Below are 10,112 nucleotides of genomic sequence, written 5' to 3'. Positions count from 1 at the left end.
GATCGAGCGTCTATTCCTAAAACAAGGATTTCCTTATTGGGCCCGGCCCGCGAATCCTAACCGACCACAGACTTGCCGTCCAAACCAACGGTTCAACACCAATTTATGCTCATCAAACGACGCTCCAATCATGACATTGAAGCCTTCATCAAGTCGTGGTTTGCTCATGCTCTCTAAATCCAGTAACGTCCCAACTTACGACTAAGTTCAATTACTGGTATTATTATTTATGGCCGGAAAATAACCATTTAACGCTGACTGAGGAACACATCTTTCCTTAGTAAGCAGGGGACTTAATGTAGATGGTGGATTTTCGACAAGGGCTAAAATCGTAAACTCATAATTATACGAAGCTCTGATCCAGCAATCATACGTGAGTGTTGAGACACGGGTCTCTCATCAAATTCTCAACGGAGAGTACTTTCTCTCAGAGTACATGTAGATATGTAGTCTTACGACTGGACAACGACATATCTCATGAATACTGAATACTTTCAGTGACTATTTCTATATAGTATCACGAGATGGACGGCTCCTAGACAACTTGCTCTGCTAGTATAGAACAATAACGTCTTCAGGAATAAACAACGAGTTTACCCTGACTATGTAAAGGATATGACTTACCGACAAGCTCATATCGAGATAATTAATGCTCCTAGACAGCTTTCTCTGCTAGTATAGAACCACAAAGTTAATTACTCCTAATAACAATTGCTCCTATTTCATGGTCGAATCCACGACTGGTCCCATGGAATGGCAATAACAATTGCTCCTATGACATGGTCGAATCCACGACTGGTCCCATGGAATGGCAATAACAATTGCTCATATTCCATGGTCGAATCCACGACTGGTCCCATGGAATGGCAATAACAATTGCTCTTATTCCATGGTCGAATCCACGACTGGTCCCATGGAATGACAATAACAATTGCTCCTATTCCATGGTCGAATCTGCGACTGGTCCCACGGAATGGAAATAAGCAATTGTTCTGATTCTATGATCGAATACACGGCTTGATTTCATAGAATAACAATAACTATATTATCTCATTACTATGATTTCATGATCGAATCCACAACTAGTCTCATAAATGGTAATAGATAAATCTTAATTGCTCTGATACTATGGTCGAATCTACGATCCCATGGAATGGTAATGCTCACTTTATTATTCTGAATTCGTAGTCGAATCCTCAGCTGATCCTATGAATTAATAATAAACATCTTATTACTCAGTTTTGTGAATTATTCTCCACTGAATTCCACAATTAGTAATAAATAATCAACAACCGGTTTAATGGTGAAAGTGTATTCAACGACGATACACTAACAGTCACCGCACGAACGGGTATTTCAAAATACAACGAAACGATGGACCTATGCAAAATAGGAAAGAAAATAATAAATAATTAAAAATATTGACCAAGGTGTTGGGAACACGGACACACGACCTACCGACCGTGTCGTGGTCAGTTCCACGCCAGTTTTATGTTTTTAATACATTTTTATTATTTTCCATGATTTGATGAAAATTCTCTCATCTGATCAAATCTCCTTCGTCTCGAGGAAGCTCCTCGGTTTCATGGTACTTCCATAAATCCATAACAAATAATATAAAATTAAGGAAAGGAGTGTGGGCGTGACCATTGGCCAACCGGCCCTACCTTGGTTCCAGCCGGCCCCACACTGCACAGTTCCTTATTATTTTATTATTATTTCTCTAATTTCATGAAAAAACTCCTTGATTTCATGGTATTTTTTGCACAAATCATCATATAATAATAAAATAAAATAATGAAAACTTGTGGGACCGGGCCACTAGCCGGCCGGCCATGCCCTAGCCGGTCCCGCACGCCTTTTGATTTATTATTTTATTATTATTTATCCTAGTTTTCCTTGAATTCATCAAATTCCTTGATTTTATGGTATTTCTCTCAAATTAGGAAAAATTCCCTCAAATCATCAAAAATACCTAAAAATATTAAAAAATTATGAAAAACTCGTGGGACCGGGTCATAGCCGGCCGGTCATGCCTCCATGGTCCTACATGCCCGTGTTTTTATTTTTTAATATTTTGGTTCCATGAACTCATGAAAACTCCTTCAATTCATGGAAACTCCCTAAATTCATCAAATTTCTCAAAATTCATAAATTTTTCATAAAATCATCAAAATATTATAAAATTAATAAAAAGGAACCACGAGACCATGGTCACGACCGGCCGACCATGCCTTGACCACGGCGGTCCCACGCCTCCTCATTCCTTATTTTATAATTATTTTTCATCATCTCATGGTGTTTTCCTCAGTTTCGTCTAAACCCTAATTTTGGCATATTTTCTCGAATGGATGCTCAATTGCACCCCGAAAAATATCAAAATTCTCAGGACTGAGACTCTGACGCCTTGGGGACACGAGCAAGCTATCTTTACCGACCAAGATTGGCTCTTTGGCTCACGGAAGCCGGTCCCATCAATCATCACAGTTTTGACCTAATTTGCACAATTGCTCGTATTAGGTCCAAAACTCTTCCAAACACTTTGGATTTTCATGAAGTGAACGTCAGGCGGTCACGTGACTACCCAGGGCTGGTTTCATGACCCCATGGTCGGTCCCTCGCTCCATCATAATTAATTAGGTTTTCTCACCTAAGCCTCAGACGAGCATTTTCGAATAAATGATTAAACCAACATTTAATCATTCTTTCACCAACAAATCGTCAACTCTTCAGGAGTTCTTTGTATTTTCTCACGTGAGCATATGGACATTACATGGTTGATCCACGGTCTCATGTAGTCGCTCTCTCCTTCTTCCCATGGTTAAAATTCTGACGAACCATGAATTGATCATCAATTGATCAAATTAGGGTTTCTGAATCCAAGGATTATCATTCCAGATTCCAACCTTAATAATTTTACGACGAACTCATGGTCATTAATATTATTAATTATGCTCGGTTCAACAACCAGTACTTTAGTTAATATTTTGGTTACGCTGCCAATAATCCATCAGATGAGCAACACTTGGTCAGACGATCAAATATTCAACAATTCATCACATGAGAAACACTTGCTTAGATGATAAATATTTGCTCAAACCAAGGAATATTGGTTCAACAATCAATATTCAACGATCCATCCAATGAGCAATACTTGCTCACTTCATCGTAAGAACTATACCTCTGTCTCATGACATGTTCAATTCATGAGTTTCAGAACATCATGTTCAACTCAGCAAATACATGGACTCATCGTCCCATCAAACCACAAAGTCATCAATTGACTAACAAACCACGAGACGTCAATCGTGTCACTTTGGGGGATATCACTTAGGGTTTTGGTCTGGCGGTCTACGACACGTGTGTTCAAACACATGATGGAATGTGAGCAAGTCGTGCAATCAGTTGAAGGAATTCACGAGGTAGTGGGTGGAAAATCGACCAAGTATCTACACGTTGAGCAACTGGTTTCAAACACGATCTCCACTTCCCCACTCCTTGATTCCATCAACTGTCACACTTTATGGGATCATGGTGTCTACAATTCCAACAATATAAATAAGTCTCTGAATCATGATTGAATCATCATCATCAGTATCATCAATCTCACGTCAAACTGGCAACACGAGATTATCAACTCATCAATTGAGAAACTACTCTCAATAGAGCAATTTCAATCATTCAGAGCTTATCATATTCAGAATTCACACACCCACAATCTTTGATTACCATTGATTCCACGCATTTCTTAGCTTCCCTCCTACAGATCAACCCATCCTCTCTTGTGACCGAATTTACTCTGGAACGGTCATTGTCTTGATTTAGGCCGGAGTACTACAGATTGATCTCTCGAATCTAAAGCACCCCCTTTGCAGCGGTGCATCTGTGTGAGGTTTAACATTTCGCTCGGTTCGAGGAGTCTCCTCCGTATGGTCGTCTCCTCAATTCCTTAAAAACCAGCAAATCGTTTTTCCCCATCCACAGAAATATTCTTCGATTTCTCTCGTTCCATATCTTCCACCATATTTCGAAAGGAATTAAATTCCACAACTTATGTTTCATTGAACTACCCTTCTTTTTGTTACACTCCCATAAAGTAGTTTTCACATCCTCTCTATAAACCAAGATTAATTTGAATCTTATAAAGAAAAAGTTCTATATTTTTCTTGTCTCATCACAATGGAGAAAAAGGTGCATATTAGATTTAGCTTCCTTCTTACACATAAGGCATTCGTTGATGACAATAGCGTTTCTTAAAGAATCCAAAGTGGGAGATGCATTGTAACAGAGATTCTAAGTAAAGAATATTACATTTTGAGGGATTCTAGGATTTTACAAATTCTTATGAGGAAATATGAGAATACCTTCTACATCAAATGGCATTGTAACATGACTTCACAGAAAAATAATTGCACGGGTTCCATTGAAGAAAATCATCTCCTTGATCAGCTAAGTTTGGATTATTTATGATTTGAAACAACTCAACACATTCTCCAATTGAAAAAGCGGGGGTCTAACAACCACACCAAATATTTCGTTTAGGCAATCTGTATGGACTAACTCCAATATAATTCCAAGAGAATCAACTAGACAGTCAGACTCAATCAAGAAAAATATATCCAAGAGTTATATCTCTATTTTTCAAATCAATCTGAAATCGAACAGATAGGAATTTGTAAGCCGGATCAATATGAGAAATAACTTGGATGGTATCAAAGACCAATATACAAGCGTCAATCAATTTCAATAAACAACCAAAGGTTGGATTTACCAATTGATTGAACTACGCACAACCTGTGATATTTCAATTATATAGAAAATATAATACGAAAAAGAAATAACACAGACACCAGAAATTTTGTTAACGAGGAAACCGCAAATGCAGAAAAACCCCGGGACCTAGTCCAGATTTCAACACCATAATGTATTAAGCCGCTACAGACTCCAGCCTACGACATGTTAACTTCGGACTGGAATGTAGTTGAGCCCTAACCAATCTCACACTGATTAAGGTACAATACCTTAAATCAATGTGAGATTGATTAGGGTTCAACTATAGTCCAGTCTGAAGTTCATTGGTAGTAGTCTAGTGTCTGTAGCGGCTTAATATAGTGTGGTGTTCAAATATGGAGTAGGTCCCGGGGTTTTTCTACATTTGTGGTTTCCTCGTTCACAAAAATTCTAGTGTCTGTGTTATTTCTTTTCCGCATTATATTTTGTTATATGATAGAAATATCACAAGTTGTGCGTTGAATCGATCAATTGGGAAATCCAACCTTTGGTTGTTGATTAATCATTGAACATTGGTCTTTGGTACAGTTCAAGTTAATTCTCTTATATTCAATCGGGCTCCCAAATTCCTATTTGTTGACTGTAGATTGAATTGATAAAGAGAGATACAAAACTCTTTGATATACTTTTCTCTAGATTGAGTCTGATTGTCTAGTTGATTCTCTTGAAAGTATATTGGAGTTTGTATATTCAGATTTCCAAACAAATTGTTGGGTGTGGTTGTTAGACCCCCGCTTTTTCAGAAACATTCTTAGAATATGACAATAGTTGTCTCACACAAACTATTAGCTTATAAGCGATTTTAAAGTGATCGAGTGATAAATACGAAACATTTCGAGCCTACATCAAATGACTGTCTCACACAAATCATGTAAGATGTTACCAGGTGATTTTAACATAATCATCTTTTGACTTTCGTCAAGAATAATGATGAACGTGCTTAAAGCAAAAAGCTTACCAACACATATTTCGAGAAAGATATATGTGAGTTAAACTTAGCTCGAAATATCAAATGTGTATAAGGTAAAGTTTATATAGTTATACGACTTTTGTCTCAATAGAAGATAGAATAGAATAGACTTCTGAGTGATAGATGAGTTCAAGTCTCCACATACCTTTTGTTGATGAAGTTCCACAAGCTCCCCTTAGTAGTTCTTCGTCTTCAATCGATAAACGGCGTGAAGTCTAAAGATCAACTACACATTCTATCCTAATCCGAGACATAGCTATAAGTAGACTAGAAATCAAGACTTATAATTTTGACAACTAAACTTGACAAACAAGCTTGAAATAGCAACGCTTGCGAGTTTGACCGAGCAGTGCTTTAACACCAACTTCATCTTCTTTAAGGGTTCTAGAGAAATTGAGATCCCATGCAGGATGTCATTTGTATAAACCACCATGTCCTTAAGAGAAGCAAAATTATTTCTTGACAACATGTAAAGAGAAGGAAAAATACTAGCTAGAGGGTCATTTCCAATCCAAATATCTTTCTCGAAAAAAATTATGTTAACACTTTGCACCTTGAAGAATTAAGGATACCAGACCAAAGACTCTTCCCAATTGTTTTTGAAGAATCATTTGGAAATAATGCATTTTCATCTCCTCCAAATTTTTGGTTAACTATCTTCCTTCACAAAGCTTTCCTCTCTTTACCATATCTCCACACCCACTAAGCATGTAAATCAACCTAACTATTTCTCCTTCGTATAAAGAAGTATTGATACTAGCAAGAAACTTATATATATATATATATATATATATATATATATATATATATATATATATATATATATATATATATATATATATATATATATATATATATATATATATATATATATATATATATATGCAAAAAAAAACTCTTCATAAGCAAAATTTTAAAGAAAGAAACAAAATATATATCAATTTAATATTCAAACTAAATGCATTATTTCTATTTATCAATTTAAAATATACCATTTTTCTACGAAATATATATACCATTTTTCAATTTAAAATGCATTATTTCCATTTTAAACTAAATGCATTAAAATATACCATTTTTCTATGAAAAAAAGAAGTTAAAGTGGCAAAATCCATAAATATGTAAATGAATTTGGGATTTTGCAAATTCAAATTGAAAAACGATTTAAGTATTAAAAAAAATATGCATGTCAGCTGGTTTATTCAACTTTCTACTGATAAACAACACTTATAACTCGAAAAAGACTTTTAAAATGATTCGAACATCATGGATAATAGTATGGTTTTGCCAAGACAATGATAGGTCTCCATTAGAAGCTTCAACAACTGTCTTTGCATCAAATTGACAATAAATATGTTGAACTCACATGTCATTTTCCCATGTAACTGCCTCTAATAATGCCTCACATTTCACTTGCTCTGTATCTAAACATCCAACTGCACATTTGTGTCTTGAGCTTCAGCAAAATTACGAAGGATTAGACCTAAACCACAACGATTATACATAGTTTTACATGATGCATCAATATTTATAGTGTAGTAAGGTGCAACAAGTGGAATCTAGCTTAGTTGAATGGTTCCTTGAGTTGGTATATTTGGCCTATGAGCTTGTTTCATAACTCTACCAATCATAAGATTTAGTTTTAGATCTTATCCTCTGCATTATACTCATTTCAGCTAGATAATTAGCCCTCTGGTAATACACTTTATCAACTTCAAAAATACCTTCAGCATTCACTAATTCATCAAACAAAACCAGTATTGTGTCTAATTCATGAGGGCACGGGAAAAATAACATCTTGGATTGCCATCTCTTGAAATCATTTCCGTTAAACTTTTGTGGTCTTTCAACGTCATTTTCTTCCCATTGTTACAAGAAATACTAATGTGTTAAGATTGTTGGAATCTTTCAACAATGGACAACAGGTTAGATGTATCAATATAAAGAACGGAATCAAAACAATACTATCGAAATTACATGACGAGAGAAGAATCACAGGTTCAACAAGTTGTCCTTAACACATTAGTTCTCGGGTATACTCATGAAGAACAATGATAAACCTCACTGTGCGAGGATGTGTCCAGGATAAGACTGCTCGATCTAACTTGCGGTTTCTAACTTGAGTTAGCAAACCGCAAGTTACCCATATTTGAACTTAGCAACAAGGATTGGAAGTAAATGATAGACACATTCTTGTGTCTAAGTTGTCCTCAATTTTCTCTATGTTGGTACTCGATTTTGTACTTATTGTGGTGTTTTGTGTGTTTGTAGGTATTTTTGAGAAATAAACATTTTTGGAAAAATCGGCTCGAAAAGTTGCTCGGGGCACCCCCGGAGGATTTTTGTTAAAGGCAACCTCACTTTGGATAAGGGCACCACTAGGCACCCTAGCTGTTAAGGCACCAATATTTTGGATCAGGGCACTTCATCCTCAACATTTTTAATTTCAAATATGGCGGGAAACTGTTGCAGTTGAAGAACAGATTAGGGCTTGATTTTTGGGCGTGCTCGAAGTAGACTCAATGGCTGAAATTTCATGGTTCGACTTGATTGATCTTAACAGGCATGGTTCGACTTGATTGTTTTGGGTTAGAATTAGCTGGAAACTCAGATCACGCAACTCAGGGAGTTATGTATTTTATAAACCCGTTAATGGTTGTTTTGGTTTTGGACGACTTCTAGGGAGATTACAACGCTACAATTGGTTGGATTGGGCCTGTTTCAGATTAATAGGTCTGCTAAGTTCATCAGATGCGGTGAATTTGGGCTACATCATCGGAGAGAAGAAAACAGAGAGTACGTGTACAAAGTGACACAATCACGGGATTTTATGAGCTGTAGTGAGTTTTAAACATGTACGACAGAGTTAAGCAACCATTTGGAGCATGTATAAGATAAATATGGAGATTTTACAGCTGCAGAGCATGTGAAAGTCAAAATCAGAGAAAGAAAATCCGTACCCTGCATGGAGAATAATGAAGAATATTTTGCAATCAAGACGAGATATTTTGTTGTTAATATGTATAAATAGGCTGCTGGGATGTTGTAGAAGGGGGTGGAGAGTTGGGGGAGAGAGAGAGACCACAACAGAGACGAAAAATCAGAGTTTCAGAAACCTCCATTGTTGCTGCTGCACCAAGAACACGAAGAACATAAGACCCACACTGAGCAGTCTTATTTGGCTACAAATTTTGCGACACAGCGGCAGCAGTCTTATTTTGTACAGTTATTGCGACACAGCGACAGCAGTCTTAGAGCAACAGTATCAGTGACATATACTGTGGGTCGTTCTGGTTTGTAACAAATATAATTGTTACAAACCCGGTTTTAATTGTTGTTCCTCCCTTTTCATCCTTGTAAGCACCTTTTTGAGCAATGAAAAATTCATTTGAGTGTGTTTTCACCATGAGAAGCTAAACCCCACTACCGGGACAACGGAGGAAGCAACTTTTCATGATTGTGGTAAATGAATTAATTCTTTTATTGACTTTTTGCATAGATTTAATTGCTTTATGATTTATATTAATTACTTGTTATTTTGTTAGATGCCGCATGCTTAGTTTTAATTACTTCAGATGCGTCATGCTTTTAACTTACAAATAATATTTTACGAAATCTATTTTTGGCAAAGAACTAGAGTCACAACTTCTTTTGTTTGAGCTTTATTGTCTAGAAGTAATGACTGAACCACAACAATATTAAAAGTAGTGAAATCCCGAGTCTCGGTCTCTCTTCATCCTGTGAAAAATTTTGTGTATATATTTTTCCATATTTTCTTTATTAAGTCTTAAAACAAATTCTCAACAAATCTGAGTGAACGAATCATCTTACTACAACATCATTGAAAAATACCATCAGTAAACACGTCGTGCAAAACAAAGTGAGAAGGTGATGAAAAGAAGAAAAAATTGTAATCGCTTCTGGTGCATTTTAAAAACAAATTTCCGAGTCGTATTTATAGGAGAAGTTACTTGCAAATCAGTTTTGGTTTTCTTCTAAAATGAGTTTTATTTCTTGTAAAACAATTAAAACACGGAAAAGGCCCATAAATAAAACTCATAAAGAAAATATTTTTGGAATTAATTTCCTAAAGAAAAATTTACGAAAATAAATACGAGTAGATACAGAGCTTGGTGCATGGTATACGCACATATCGTATGGCTTGGGTCATGTATTGTTCGACCCACCCCTTACACCCTCGTTTGCCAATATATCCATATAAGAATGGTTATATAGGGAACTCATCTTTAGTTTTCCACAATGTGGGACTCAAGGATCATTTCATTCACTCACAAAATAAGAAAGTATCCTTAGACCCTTAGATCATTAGATCAAACCACGTAAAGACAAA

This window comes from Papaver somniferum, unplaced genomic scaffold (assembly GCF_003573695.1).
Source record: "Papaver somniferum cultivar HN1 unplaced genomic scaffold, ASM357369v1 unplaced-scaffold_24, whole genome shotgun sequence".
Lineage (NCBI taxonomy): Eukaryota > Viridiplantae > Streptophyta > Magnoliopsida > Ranunculales > Papaveraceae > Papaver > Papaver somniferum.
The sequence above is the reverse complement of the archived record's forward strand: the minus strand, read 5'-3'. Positions refer to the sequence as shown.